Raw genomic sequence first — 15,231 nt, 5'->3', positions numbered from 1 at the left:
GCGTTCCAAAAGGCTTAGTGCAGCTGTAAGCAAATAAGGCTTTTGTGAAGTTGTATAGAATTCCAATTCAGAAAACCTATGCACTGAGTAAGCTATAATCTTATTCCCTTTGACTGCTTCTAATTCCCCAAAATGGTAGGAAGACACAATATTTTAAAATTCATAAAATCAATGACAAATAAGTGGAATATCATGATACTGGCTCATCATAGCTTTTCTGCAGAAATGCTATTTCACTTGTGCAGTCATGAGCATCACATTCAATGTACACCTCCAAATATTTGCTCTCTGGTATCCATTCATTCTGCTTCCCTCTCTGATCACATTCCAGTTTGTGTTGGCCCTATACAGATAGCTGGCTATTTTTTTTTTCAATTTTCCTGCCTCGTAGACAGAATTCTTTCCAATAAGAGTTCATGCCTAGTGAACATCACCATGCTATGGACTTTCAACATGTCCTTCTGGGAAATGTAGTATACAGAATTTTTCATGATGAATGAGACTCACTCTTCCCCCTAACATAGATTAGGGCTAAGATGAGTCATGACAACTGTATCGTCCTCATAGTTTAAAAAAATGCAATGTACGTAAAATCTTACCAGAAGTCCAGGCAAATCCATAGACACATATAAATATGTATTAATTAGTATATAGCATAGTCACAGACAGTTGTTACAGGTAATAATAATCACTAATAGCTAGTGTTGTATATCTTCTTAAGGTTTAGAAAGTGCTTTACATGTTAATTCATCTGGTGATGCGTATCAAATAAATAGAATTATAGAATACATCATTAGTCAATCAATAAGTATATACTAAGCCACAAAAATGTGCCTGAGGGCAGCTAGGTGGTGCAGTAGATAGAGCTCCAGCCTTGTAGTCAGGAGGTCCTGAGTTCAAATCTGGCCTCAGACACATGACACTCAGTAGCTGTGTGACCCTGGGCAAGTCACTTAACCCCGATTGCCTCACTAAAAAAAAATGTGCCAGGTACTATGCTTGGTGCCGGTAACATAAATATAAAGAATAAAACCATCCCTATTCTGAAGGAACTTAAATTCCAATGTGAGGAACAGAAAGTACATATATAAGTTGACTTATCACCTCCTAGGGCTATTTCCCTGACTCTTACTCCTCTTGGTGGCTAGGGTAATCAAAGGCAATTCCTTTGTCTCCTTTCATGGTGTTAGGGGCAGTGTTTCTAGTGCTATCACTCAAAAGTCCCTATTCAGTGTGTTCCACATGTGAGCCAGAATTAATTGCTTTTAGAAAGAGACATTAACTAATTTTATATAAGAGAGAGCAGTACAAAAAACATTCTCTTTCCCTCTTCCCAGAAATGTCTGGAGAGATACCTTCTCATGACTGTACACAAAATTTACAGGGAATGAGAGCAGAAACTTAGAAAGCATGTGTAGCAAACAATTCACAGTCCCTGTTTTGGACATCTTTTTGTATCTCTGTACAATTCTGATTACGTTTGCCTTAGATTCACCTCTCTACTGAGCTCAGAGTCAGTGTCCTTGTAGAAGCCTGACGTTATCTCTCCTCACTTCGTCTAGTTTATCCTTGGACTGTCTCTCAGCTGTAGTGCAGATGTTGCCATCAGCTGTTCTAGGACACTGCTGCTCTCACTAATGGGAATTCAAAATTTTTAACCTTTCAAAATTCACAAGATCAATGTAGATGATGGAAGAGAGAACTCAAGTCTCTCTCACAACCCCAAGGACAGTTTCCCCAAGCATCTTGAAACTGACCTGCTGCTAGAAAATTCTTTTGGTTCCAGTAAGTTCCAAACTTGTTATGATTTAAATTGCCTTAAAAGTATGACTGATGCTTCCAGCTAATCTTAATACATTTCCTGTGTTGAATCATTTGTTTTTGTTTAATGATTAAGGTATTTCACTATTCCCAAACTAATTAAGGACTCTTTTTGCATTTTTGACACATTTGATCAATTGATTAATTCAATCAAAAAGCCTAAGTCTTCTGTGTTTAATTGAGTTGGGGTGAACCTGCAAACTTACACAAAAATATAAAGGAAAAATGCAATAAATAAAAGGTCATTTAAGTGGAGTTAGCACTATCAGTTAGAAGGATCAGGAAAAAGTCCTTGTGCAAAATAATATTTGATCTGTGTCTCAAAGGAAGAAAGGGGAGTCCATTCCAGGCATAGAGGATGGCCAGTAGAAAATGAGCTCAAGCATCAAATCAAAATGCCATAACTTTCCAATGAGCTAAATCATCAATGAAAAACATCAACGTGCAACAGAGAAGCATATGAAGCTCTTCTTTCAAATATGGTCATTGGTATAGCTTTCCTTTAAAAGATAGGAAAATGGATTGTCTGGAACAGAGAGAGTAAAGAGTTTAATTAGATCACTGAGTATTGGAGAGAGGAGGTGATGGACAAATGAGTCTGGAGAGACAATTGGAGGCCACTTAACTAGTGGCCCAATGGATTGAGCATCAGGCCTGGAGTCAGGAAGACTTGTCTTTTGAATCTGAGTATATCCATTTCCTTAGCTACATAGATCCAAGTGGTCATAAGCTGTCTCTGGAGACATAAATTAGAAGATAATGAAGAAAGTGTTTCACATTTAGTACTCACATATTAGCATCACAGAGTGCATATTTATTGGTTCATATTTATTTTCTGATCTATGGTACAGATTGGTTTGAGGGTATCCAGGTATAATGCAGCTTTGCTTGTACCAGGCTATCTGTAGCAGCCATTTTTCAGACAGTGGTTCGTGTATTCCACCGGAGTCTTAGAACCTTCATCTTTGGCTCTTACAATATTCATACTTATTTGGGGTGTCCCTGTTCAAGTTTTCTGACCTTGAACTAATCACTTCCACTTTCTAAGTTTGACTTTCCTATTTTAAAAAATGAATCTTAAAATGCTGGAGCTACAAGAGACCTTAGAACACATAATACACAGTGTGAGCACAGAGAAAGGACCCTAAGAATATCTTTTAGAGAATTTTAGTACAATGGTCTTATTTTATAGTTGATGAAACTGTCGCTCAGAGGGGGTAAAAGACTTACTCAAATCACACAGCAAATCAATAGCAGATCCCCAAAGAAAAGTTAATTACCTTTTAACATCAAATTTTTTTGTTCTTTCTAATGTATCAATAAGGACCCTCAGAGCCCCCATACACAATTAACTATTCAAACTTTCTGATGTGAAACAAAATATTAGACTCACCTCTGTTCCTTTTAATTGATCATCTAAGAGAGAAAAAGGAGATTCCAAAGAATTAATTGGTCTATGTATCAGAAACACATTATCCTAATCTTAGTAAACCCTAACATGAATTAGGTAAAGCTTTTTTTCTTCCTAATTTCATCGTGGACAAGACTAACTAGGGTCAGGAAACGGATACAAGTTTTAGTATGGCCTTCGTCAACAGTACTAAGGGTTGATACTCACAAGGGAGAAGGGTTGAACTTGGTTGTCTAATACTTCCACTGAACCAGTTCATAGTCCAGAGGAAGTAGAATCATAAAGTGTGAGAGCTGGAGGGCTGCTAGAATATGGAACAGAAAATGTGAGAGGTAAAAGGGCACCAAGAATATAGAACATTAGAACCTGACCTCAGAATATAGATTTAGACAACTAAAAATATAGGTTTAAAAAGATATACAGGATAGGAGCAGCTCGGTGGCTCAGTGGATAGAGCTCTGGTCTTGGAGTCAGAAGGACCTGAGTTCAAATTTGGTTTCGGACATTTGACACTTACTAGCTGTGTGACCCTGTGCAAGTCACTTTATCCTGATTGCCTCACCAAAAAGCAAAAAAAAAAAAAGGATAAACACAGGATACAAGCAAGCCCAGGTGAAAAAGGATGATTATAAAATATAGGAAAGACCTGTAATAACAGCACTGGGAATGCTAAAGATTGCAATGAGCTGAAGTTAATAGGGAAAACAAAAGGCTTTTGCTTGTGTCTGTGTTCTCTAAGTTATTTTATTTAAAAAAAAGTAGGATCAAATAAGTCAATCACTGAGTCAACTAGCATGTTGTGCCAGCTGGTGTCTCAGGGAACAGAGTGTTGGGCCTGGAATCAGGAATATCTGAGTTCAAATCCAGCTTCAGACACTTCCTAGCTGTGTTACCCTGGGCAAGTCAGTTATCCTTGCTCTGTCTGACAAAAGGATCCACTGGAGGAGGAAATGACAAACCCTTTCAGTATCTCTGCCAAGAAAACTTTATGGAACAGTTATGATTTATAGGGTCATGAAGAGTTCAGACATGTCTGAATGAGTGAATAACAGCAATGTGTGCCTGGGGAGACAAAAAAAGATAAAAGACAATCCCTGGTTCCAAGGCACTCACAACATAATGGAGAAGACAACACGTAAATCACTATGAACAAACAGGATAGATTCAGGATAAACTGGAAATGGTCATCAGAAGGAAGGGAATGAGATTAAGAGTAGAGTGAGTAATGGCTCAGGGCAAATGGAGAAGCTAATGTATGACAACATGAAAACAGAGAAGCTCAACTCTCAAGTTGCTTTAATTTTCTTAGACTATGAGAATGATTTATAGATTACAAAGGACATGACCAAAATGGTTAATAGGAAGTTGATAAGCAAAATACCTCAGGACATCATAATAGATGACTTGACTTTACCTTGATGATTTCAAGACAGCCTGGTAAAGTTCATCCTTAGGAACTGGAAGAATGTGCATTCAGTAAAATATAAGCTCTTTAAGGACAGGGACTATTTGTGTTTTTGTGTTCATGTCCCTAGTCCCTAGCAGAGTGCTTTGCACCATTAGGTGCTTGATAAGTGTTTCAGTTTAAGTGACCTAAGTGTAATTGCTGCGCTATTCTCAATGATCTTTGAAAAACTGTGCAGGATGGGACATTATGAGCCCTTGTTAACCTTCCACTGACCCTGACTTTGTAATTGGGGACTACAATTTATATGTTGATGCCTTCTGAAATATCCTTTTTTCCTAGTACATCAAAGTAGTGCACTGTCATGATCTGAACCTTCCCTCTACCCCAGCCATATATAAGAATAGCCACACCCTTGGAGTCACTAGTACCCAAAGTGTTCTATCTCTATAATCTATAACTCTAAAATTCTTCTATCTAACCCTATCCTCATTGCTTTACTTATCTCTATCCTCATCCTTTCAAATGTATTTTTCATTCTCACCATAACCTCTAATCACTCCACTCTGCTTTATTCGGGGACCATGCTGTTATAGATGCACTTTCATTCATGGAAAATCTTGGCCTCATAGTTAAGAATTCCAACTTCAGAGTTTCATGTGCTCTTGAATCCTTGAATCCTTTGTCCTATTGCTGCATATCTCTTTCCTAACCTCACATCTGAGTCAATTTTGCCTTCTGCCTTTCCACTCCTTTCTCATGCTGCAGAATATTGCTAGATGAATTCATACAACTGTTCTTACTGGTTCCAATACCAAAGAGTAATGCCTGTTTCTCAGACTCAGATGGTTTTAGTGGGGGAGAAGAACTTAAGGCCTGTTCCCTTACAACAGGTATATCACTGAAGGTTGTAAACAGAAGAGTCACCAGGATTTTCCTAAAATGGGCAGAGGAAAAAGACTAGGTAGTGATATTGAAAGGGCTTTTTGAATGCGATAAGGGTCATCAAAGAGCTTCCCTTGCACTAAATATTTGGCAGGAAGTCTATACGTGACTCATAGTTTCTCCCAAACACTTCCTTTACACATCATCAAGACCCTCTGAAATGTTGCCAGCAATCAGATAGTGCACTGAACGGGAAGGCAGAAAATAAATGTGAGACGTCCAGGCGGAGCAGTAAAGACTGAGTCAGTTTATTCATCTGAGGGTAAAGGATATATAGAGAAAATCTAGCCTAACTTCAAAGAGTGTTTCCCGTGAGACACTCCCCAAAACATCTGCTGAGGATGTGACAACATACATTTCCTCGTTATGAGGGTTCCTAGATTGGGTTGTAGTTTCCAAGGCTTTCCCATGTGCCTTGGTGCCACCTGCATAGAGGAGTGAATGTGTAAATCTAAGGTTCAAAGAGTGAGAAGGAATGTCTCAGTAGCCTCCCTTGCAGGGAGAGATTTGGAGAGCCCTGGTTCCTAAATGATTGAGCCTTGTGGGTTAAGCCTGGACAAGAGGCAAATTCTGTCCTGGATGTTAAACCCAGATCAGACTCTTAGAGCTGGCCCTCAACTCAGAAACAAGTTCCCAAGTGTCCTCCATGTAGAGAAATGGAATCATCCAAGTAAGTTTAAGGTGTCTGCTCATGTGTCTGAACCTCATAATACAATGAAAATGAAACTTCAAAATGAAACAGGATCAAGAAGAACACCAGATACAGGAGAAAGAGAATAGGAAGAGCAGGAGAAAGCAATGGCAAATCCAGGATGCAGCTTAGAGAGATGCAGAGGGTGCACAAGGAGGGGAAGAAATGGGAGGTTGTTGAGGAAGGACTTCAGACAGTAATAGAAAGGGGGAGAAATGCTTTTTTGCAGATAATTTACTTATTTTTATATGGAATATGCAGGGATTCAGAGAAGCAGTTCAAATGAACATGTTAGTGTTGACTTCTCAGGAATATGAATTTGAAAAGCAATTCAATGAGAACAAAGCCATCCAGTCGATGCAAGAGAACTGGAAGAAAATCGTTCTTATTTTCAGCTCTGTATGCTGCCTTTATATTTGGTGGTCAGCACCTAATGAACAAATGGGCAAAGTTGGAAGTCAGGAAGCCACTTGTACTGTGGTCCCTGAGCATTGCAGTCTTCCATATAGGGTTAGGGTATAGTTGTTGCTCTTCAAACTGGTGCTTATATTGTGTACATTTTGATGACCAAAGGCCTGAAGCAATCAATTTGTGATCAGAGTTTTTACAATGGACCTGTCAGCAAATTTGCGTCTTTTGCATTTGTATTAAGCAAATCACTTGAATTTGGAGAAACTATTAATTATTTTTCAAAAACAGAAACTCATCTTACTACATTGGTGTCACCACATCACTGTGCTGCTCTATTCTTGCTACTTTTAGAAGGACATGGTTGGTTCATGACCATGAACTATGAAGTGCATGCAGTAATGTATTCCTACTATACCTTGCAAGCGGTGGGGTTCCAGGTCTCACCGAAGTTCACCATGTTCATCACCTTGTTTCTGATTACACAGATGTTGATGGGTTGTGTAGTTAACTATCTCGATTTTTCCTGGATGCAGCAAAACCAGTGCCGCTCTCATATTCAGAACATCATGTGGTCCTCACTCATCTATCTCAGCTACTTTGTGCTCAGGGTCATCAAGAAAAGAAAAAAAAACTAAACAAAATAAAATGGCACCAGGTATCATATATATGGTCCAGCTAAATATAATAATATTAATAATTAAAAAGCAAGCTTGGCAGCTTAGGGGTAACTAGGTTGATCTAACCCAATAAATGTATGATCCTTTTGTGGTGAGGACTCATTGAGTTCAACTCCATCTCAAAGAACTGCTGCTAAGAGACACCATCCCTCTCATACCTGTCAAGTGTAGGAGGAAAAATGAAAGAAGAAAGAAAGAAAGAAGAAAGAAGAAAGAAAGAAAGAAAGAAAGAAAGAAAGAAGAAAGAAAGAAGAAGGAAGGAAGAAAGAAAGAAAGAAGAAAAAGAAAGAAGGAAGAAAGAAAGGAAGGAAGAAGAAAGAAAAAGAAAGAAAAAGAAGAAAGGAAAAAGAAAGGAAGAAAGAAGAAGGAAGGAAAGAAGAAGGAAGGAAGAGAAAGAATGTTATTAACAAACTTTATGAAAAAAGTATTTAGTAATCATCATATTTCCCTAAAACAGAAGACTTTTACTGAAAACCAAACAAAAAAAAGTATTTTTATATACTGTCTATTCTTTTTCAACACTAAACTTGAGCCAACAAAAAAAAGACAAAAAGGTTGGAGGTGCAGGGGGTGTGCGTATAAAACCAACACTTTGGCAGAAATGAAAACTTTCCTTGTGAAAGGTTGGCAGTTTTAGACTAAATTCAAAAGGTATTTAGAAGGTTTCTTTAAGTGAACATGAGCCACAACTTGATGAGTAAGAGAAAAGCTTGATGGTTCCCACCGCAATCTAGAATTTGTGTTCAACCCTTGATCAGGTTTTCAAAATGAGGAACAAAACATGACTGCCCATTTCTAAATGAGAGAGAATTTGTCCAAGGGCATGTCCGATGGAAGTCTGTTGATTTCTATTATTGCGCAGGATAAAAGAGATTCATCTTTGTTCTTTTACCAGAGACTTTTAAAAAGAACTTTGGAGGGGAGGGGAAAAGAGACAGAAGAAGAAGAAGAAGAAGAAGAAGAAGAAGAAGAAGAAGAAGAAGAAGAAGAAGAAGAAGAAGAAGAAGAAGAAGAAGAAGAAGAAGGCGGCGGCAGCAAAACCACAACCAAATTATATGAAAATTGGGGGACAAGATGGTGGAGTAAAAAGGTAGTTGCTCTCACTCTCCCCTATCAACCTCTGAAAACCAGAAAATCCCCCCCAAAAAAAACCCTGGAACATCTGAAGTAGAAGAAAGTTGGGGAGTAGCAGTGCAGCAGCCCAGCAAATGGGTCCAGTGCCTCAGCAAAAATAAGGGTAATAGCACTACAAAAGGCCCTGGGCGGATAAGTATCCTGCACCATTTATCTGAAAAGAGCAGAAGAAAGCAACCTAAAGTCTTCCTAAAGTCCAAGCATGGCTGATACCAGCCAAACACAAGGTAAGCTGTGAGAACCTCCAACTGTCAACCAGGAAGAGATCCTGAAGTCCAGGTGGTAGAGCAGGCAAACACCAACACCTGGACCTCATTGAGGTTGGGAGGAACTGGTGGAAACCAGCTCAGAAAACCACCAGGTGCCTCGGTACTCTACCTCAAAGGAATCTCCCAGTGCATTAGCAGAAACAAGGGAGAGCACTGAAAGGGGCCCGAAGCAGATAAATACCCTGTAGCACCCATCGAAAAGGAGCTGAAGAAAGCTAAGGAAAGGAAAAGCAGACAACCTAGAACTACCTGAAACTTCCAGCTTTGCTGATTTCAGCTCAACATGAGGTAAGCTGCCAGGATCCTACAGCTTCCAATTGCCAACATAAGAGGCCCCAGCACACAAAGCCAGTGACCAATATGTAGGCTCCCAACAAAAGAAGCTTGGCTCAGTGCACTCTGTTCCCCAGCAGAAGAGGTCAAACTCTTTAAAGGCCAGGGAATAAAGAAACACCACGAGTAAAAAGATACGTACCATAGATTCATACTATGAGAAGAGTGGAGATCAAGACAAAAACTTTGAAGAGGACAACAATGTCAAGAAACCCACATCTGCAACATGAAAAGGGAATATGAACTGGTCTGAAGCCCCCAAAGCCTTCTTAGAAGAGCATAAGAATGATTTTAAAAGTCTAATGAGAGAGGTAGAAGAGTCCTTCAAAAATACAATTGGCCAATTGGAAAAAAAGTACACTGAAGAAAACAAATCCCTTAAAAATACATTTGGCCAATTGAAGAAGGAAGTACAAAAACTAACAGATGAAAACAATGTTAAAAACTAGAATTGGACAAATGGAAAGTAATGACTCTATGAGAGAGCAAGAATCAGTCAAACAGAAACAAAAAAAATGAAGAAATGGATGAAAACCTAAAATATCTCATCGGTAAAATAACCAACCTGGAAAATAGATCCAGGAGAGACAATTTAAAAATCATTTGACTCCCTCCATCTAAATTGTCAGTAAATGAGGAATATTTCCCACTCCCATGGAAAAAAAAAACAATCTCCATCCCATGAGTCCATATGCTGTACTTTCCTACCTCTGTACCTTTGTCCATATCATTCCCTACGCCCACAATGCCCTTCCATCACTAAATCAGTAAAAATCTTCTCATCCTTTTAGACCTCACTCAATAAATGTCACATCTTCCAAGATGGCTTGCCATAGCACCTCATTTGGAAGTAATTATTCCATCCACAGGTCTCAAACAGCACTTTGTGGACACTTCTGTTCTTGTATGTTAGAGTGGTTGACTCTAACAAGATGGGAAGCTCCTGGGGGCAGGGCCCAGGCTGTACTTACTCGATTACTTTTGTCACTGCCCAGGCTTTCCATAGAGTGGGGGCTCTACTGGGTTACACTGACCATGATGAGACCTCCTGTGCTTTAGGAGGAACCTCATCTTTTGGGTTCTTGGTAAGCTGCTCCTCCCCCAGCCCTTGGATGGTGGCAGTAACTGCAGACTGCTGGCAGCCACTCTGCTTCTTCTGGCTCATCTTCCCCAGGCTCTTAATCCAAGGGCTACATCTCACAGCCCCATTTGCCCCCAGAGCTGTCTGTCCCCTCACAAGAGTCTTGGGAAGCAGTCAGTGAGATGATTGATGATTCTCAGACAGATTCTCTCCCCCCACTGCATTGTAGAATCTACCTTACTTAGGACACAATTCCTGCAGACCCAGGTCCCCTTGTCCAAGCAGGATTTCTGACCAGGTGTAGTTCCCCTTCACTCTTACCCCGATCTCCTCTCCCAGCGGTCCCAACATTTCCAAGTATAGCAAAAGTGAAATGGCTTGGGAGCCTCTTCCCGTAGAAACTACTGTCCAGTCGGGACCCGCTCTCCCCACACTCATCTTTCTTTCCCCCATTCTGAGTTCAGTGGGGTGGGCGCTAGGAGGAATGGCTTTTCTTGCCGCCTCCAGGCTCTCAGGCCAAGCCAGACCCCACTTCTGAACCTCTTCCTCCATCGCTCTTTCTGCTGCTGTGCACCTCTCCTGGCTCCCAGGAAGTGCCCAGCGCGCTCACTCTGTCGCATCGTCCAGCTTCCCAGCCTGGCTCCTTGAGGCCACAGCTCTGCTCTCGGACCAGGAGCTTGGAGACCACACCAGGCAGCCCTTTCCGCCCCTACCCCACCTCACCCCCGTTTCAGAAAGGAGCGCCCCCGCCCTCGCTGCGATCCTCTGAGCTCAGAGCCTGATTTGCCCAGTGGCTGTTGAAGTTTAAAATCCGTGAGAGGGAGGGCAGTGGGGGTCAGAGGATGTAGTCGAGAACCGAAGACACGCAGGGACTGGAGCTTGGCTTTCTTGGCTCACGTTTAAAGGACCCAGCTCAGCTTTCGGTTTCTTTTCCCAGAAACATCTCCGATTCTCGCTAGTAGAGCAGGCCGCCACAGCTTGCTTCTTGACCTGCCCATCCCCCATCCTACCACTCACCCTAATCGGGGACAAATTCCAGGCTCTCGCTTGGGATTCAGGCAATGCCCCTTCAGAATCCAGATTCTTAGGAAAAGTAGGCAGAACAGACAAGGAAGGAAAGTAACCTGGAAAACCCCCCTCTCCCACCTGTGGTTATGGCTCCTAAACTTCTTGAATTTCTCTACCCTCGCTGAGTCAGTTCTGAGGCTGTGGCGCCTCTGTTACCGCTGCTCTTGGTGCCTGCTTGCCCGACTGACGGACTGAACCAGCGAGCGAAAGAACGAACTGATGAACTGGTAAGGACAAGCTGCGGAGTGTTCAGAAACCAGCTCACCACACGAGGTTTATGTTTTTTCATCCAAAAAGTAAAGAGAGTGGACTTGGTGATTTCTGGGGACCATTTTAAGCAGGATATCCCATGATTTCAGTGAGCAGGGCGACTTTGGGTGTAAAACGTTTTATAGAATGAGGCTCTCTGGGTCTGGAGGTTGTCTTTTTGTCTCTGGGCCCCGGGGACCCAGGAATCTCTTCTGCCTGGGAATTGCCAAATTTGATAGAGTAAACTTCTGCAGCCTCCTGGGTTTGCAGGATGGAGTTTGTGGTTGGCAGCTGAAATATTCTAACACTGGGAAAAGCTAAGCCTCTCTTCAGTGTCTCAGCAGCTTGGTACCCGAAGGCTAGTTAGCGAGCTCCAGCATTGACCAAAGCCCCACCGGTCCTAGCTCCCTCAGGATAAAATGTCGCCCCTCCCCTCTTCTCATCTCTCCCACCCCCCAGCGGTGAGTTTATCTTTGGTTTGTTTTCCTTTCCCGTCTCTCTACTTCTAGTGTACAACCGACAGTCAAAAACATTCTGAGAGCATGACACGCCAGAATCCCAGTTGGCTGACTCTGGCCTCCAGCCCCAAGTTCTATTGAGGAAAATAAAGTCTTTTTTTCTTTCAAGGAGTAAGTTCCCTTCTCTATCTCTCAGTCTCAGGGTGTTCAATGATGAAGCCGGCTCAAGTTGATGGCCAGAAAGTCTTCTCTTTTCTCTTCTTTCTCCACCTGCTCTTGCATCAATTCCTCCTTTCTTCCCCCTGTAACTCATCCTCCTAATGGTGCAATGGATAAAGCTCCAGCCTTGGAATCAGGAGGACCTGAGTTCAAATGTGACTTCAGACACTCGATACTTACTAGCTGTGTGACCCTGGGCAAGTCACATAACCCCGATTGCCTCCCCCCAAAAAAGATTAAGTTAGATACCTGTTGCTGCTAAAGATGTCTGAATTTTTGTGACCCCATGGACCATACTGTCCATTTCCTTCTCCAGCAGATTATGGCAAACAGAAGTCAAGTAACTTACCAAAAATCACATAGCTGGTAAGTGTCCAAGGATTTGAACTCAGGTCTTTCTGACTCTAGGCCAGTGCTCTATTTTTGTTACTGTTGACTTTCTCCCGCTGTTAGGGAATCTTTGCTCTGTTTCCCTTTCACTGCTTGCCCCTACTTTTCCTAACATGGTGAGATTACTTCTCTCATTCTATTTTGCTGGGCCCTAGTCATGACTACCCCCTCATTTGGATGTCTCCCAGCTTTCTGTTCTGGGCCCACTTTCCCTCCTTCCTTTGTCCACTCTCTACCACCACCACCACCATCACGTCTTAGTAGTAGTAAGGACTCATCCTCCCTGCCCTTGCTCCTATTAGTGCTGCTGCTGTCTTGGTGAGCCGGCATTTTCTCTGCCTAGTCCCTATGCCTGGAGCACTCTCCCTCCTCAGCTTCACCTGTACTCACTTCCCTGACTTCCTTTAAATCCCAACTAAAATCCTCTCATTCACTGGAAGCCTTCCCCATGCCCTATTCACTTTAGTGCCTTCCCTCTGTTAATTATTTCCCATTTCTCTTCTTTGTATATATGTGTTTGTTCCCTCACTAAATGGTAAAATTGAGGGCAGGGACTGTCTTTTGCCTTTTTTGTAACCTCACAGTTTAGTACAGTGGCTGACACTGTTACAGGGGCTGAATAAATGTGTATTGGTTGATTGATTACTGTTGCTGTTACTACTGCTGCTGCTGCCACTATTGTTGCTGTCACTACCTTCTGGGCTCTCTTGGGGTTCAGGTCTGCACGGTGGTGGACAGATCCGGGAAGGCTCCCTAAACGCGCGCTGTAGGACAGGAGGGAAGTCCCTCCAACTACCACCTCCTCCGGGATGTCTAATGCGAGCAGAGGTTAGAATGTAGGGCCTGGAGGCTGGAGAAACGGCACACCACTCCAGTATCTTGGCCAAGAAAACCCTAAATAGGGACGCTCCGTAAACAACTGAGCCTTGTCCCCGCGGCAGGAGCCGGTTCTGTTGGCGTTCCAAGGAGGTAAGCTCGCCTGGGAGTTGTATGGGTCACCCCGTGGTCCACGGGCCGGCTCCCGGCCTCGGTGGGGGGGCCATGCCCGCAGGGGAAACAGACCCTGTGGGCTCCAGCGGAGTTGGCTACCCGGCGGAGGCTGGGGCCCTTCCTGTACGGATACCCTCTTCCTTTCTGGGTCTGGCCTAGGCTTCGCGGTGGATAATCCTCTAGCTGGGTGTGGGCTTGGAGTCAGGGAGCCAGAGGCTAGGCAGGACCCATGAGAGTCGTGATCCAAGGGAGCCCCGGCGTCGTCCAGCGGCCCGTGAGAGCCCCCAGCTGAGTCTGTAAAGGAGGAGGGGGATGGGTTAGGGTTAGGTCAGGGTTAGAGTCGTCCAGGGCCGGGGTCCAGATCCAGGCGATTCCGGTCCTGCGTCCTCTGAGCAGGATGGTGGATTGGACGGGGAGCCTCGGTATCGGAATCCAGGACCTAGAGAGAGTTTGAGGGGAACAAGAGGCTGGGCCTAGGCGCGGGCCCTGATGCGGTGCTGACTGTACTTTCTGCGGGGCGTGGCCTCGGGTGTAGGGCGGCAGAACCAGTGGGCCCAAAGGCCCAGACTTTGCATTCAGCAGCCCCTCATGACCACTCAGCAGAACATGGGGGGCCAGTGGCGCAATGGAGAACGCGTCTGACTACGGATCAGAAGATTCCAGGTTCGACTCCTGGCTGGCTCGGCCGTTGAAGTGTTTTTATTTTATTTCCTCCCTCGCTTCTTTCCTTCATTTTTTCTGAAGGAGGAAGCATTTCTTGAAACAGTAAGCATTTGTAGAGTTCTTGCTACTTGGCAGGCTCTCTGCTAAGCTTGTTTGGGACTTAAAGGAGTCATTTGCACGACGTCAATTGTCCCAAGTGTCCTGAAGGTTCTCCTCACATCCTCTGAGTCTTAATTTCTGAACTTTAACATCACTTATTCTTTCTGGGCCCTTAGCTTGAAGTTGTGGGAAGGCACGGAGCTATATGTGGTTGGGCCTCTCTTCTGTCCAGTAGGACAGGGCCAGGTACAGGAGCTCCCGAGTTCGGTGTCCAACCCCAGTGAGGACACCCCTTCATGCCTATGTTACTCTAAAACAAAAATGTGAAAATAACAGCTAGCATGCATTTATGAAGCATCTAATATGTGCCAGGCACTGACCTAAACCCTGGGTACACTCCCAGCCCTGGAAGAGCGCCTAGCCTAATGAGGGTTGAAGGGAGGAAAACACTTATGTACAAATAAACTTAGGAGAAATTGGAAATTATCAGCAGAGGAAAAGCACCAATAATGACAGTGGGCATTTATATATCACTGGCAATTTGCCAGGGTCTTTACAAATATATCTCCATTTGCTCCTCCCCCACATCCTGGGAGGTATGTACTGTTACACCCATTTACAGATGAAGAATTGGAAGTAAATATATAGGTTAAGTGATTTGCTCCAGGTGACACAGGAAATGAGACTAAGTTTGAAGTCAAAGATTCCCAATTCCAGGGGTCAGGTCTCTATCCCCCCACATCATCTCCTACTTGTACTAGAAGTCAGGCTTATCTGGAGAGATTTCCTGTAGAAGGTGGGATTTTAGCTAGGATCTGAAGGCAGTTAGGATAGCCAGGAGGCAGAGATGAAGAGGAAGAGCATTCCTGGCATGGGGGACAGCCAAAGAGAATGTCTGGTGCAAGAGATGGAGGGTT

The 15,231-nt window shown here is 43.2% G+C and overlaps 1 protein-coding gene, 1 non-coding gene and 1 pseudogene across 5 annotated transcripts in view; 2 read left to right on the top strand and 1 right to left on the bottom strand.

The window, feature by feature from the left end:
- LOC110203416 (ovomucoid-like) overlaps positions 1 to 3,556 on the bottom strand; it is a 28,918-nt gene extending 25,362 nt beyond the window's left edge. For 3 of the 4 annotated variants that reach the window (XM_078149096.1, XM_078149095.1, XM_078149098.1), the window contains exons 1-2: positions 3,440 to 3,556; positions 3,215 to 3,237 (exon numbers count right to left, since the gene is read on the bottom strand). The gene's annotated coding sequence lies outside the window, so the exon portion shown is untranslated. The remainder of the gene's footprint in view (positions 1 to 3,214; positions 3,238 to 3,439) is intronic. The other variant, XM_078149097.1, reaches the window with a different exon arrangement.
- A 2,999-nt stretch (positions 3,557 to 6,555) lies between these two features.
- Positions 6,556 to 7,330, top strand: LOC110203415 (very long chain fatty acid elongase 6 pseudogene; annotated as a pseudogene).
- A 6,833-nt stretch (positions 7,331 to 14,163) lies between these two features.
- TRNAR-ACG (transfer RNA arginine (anticodon ACG)) lies at positions 14,164 to 14,236 on the top strand. The gene has a single exon. It is a non-coding gene; the product is annotated as a tRNA-Arg (tRNA).
- The last annotated feature ends 995 nt before the right edge of the window (positions 14,237 to 15,231 follow it).

Source organism: Phascolarctos cinereus, unplaced genomic scaffold (assembly GCF_003287225.1).
Source record: "Phascolarctos cinereus isolate Bilbo 61053 unplaced genomic scaffold, phaCin_HiC Scaffold_2;HRSCAF=192, whole genome shotgun sequence".
NCBI lineage: Eukaryota > Metazoa > Chordata > Mammalia > Diprotodontia > Phascolarctidae > Phascolarctos > Phascolarctos cinereus.
The sequence above is the reverse complement of the archived record's forward strand: the minus strand, read 5'-3'. Positions and strand labels throughout refer to the sequence as shown.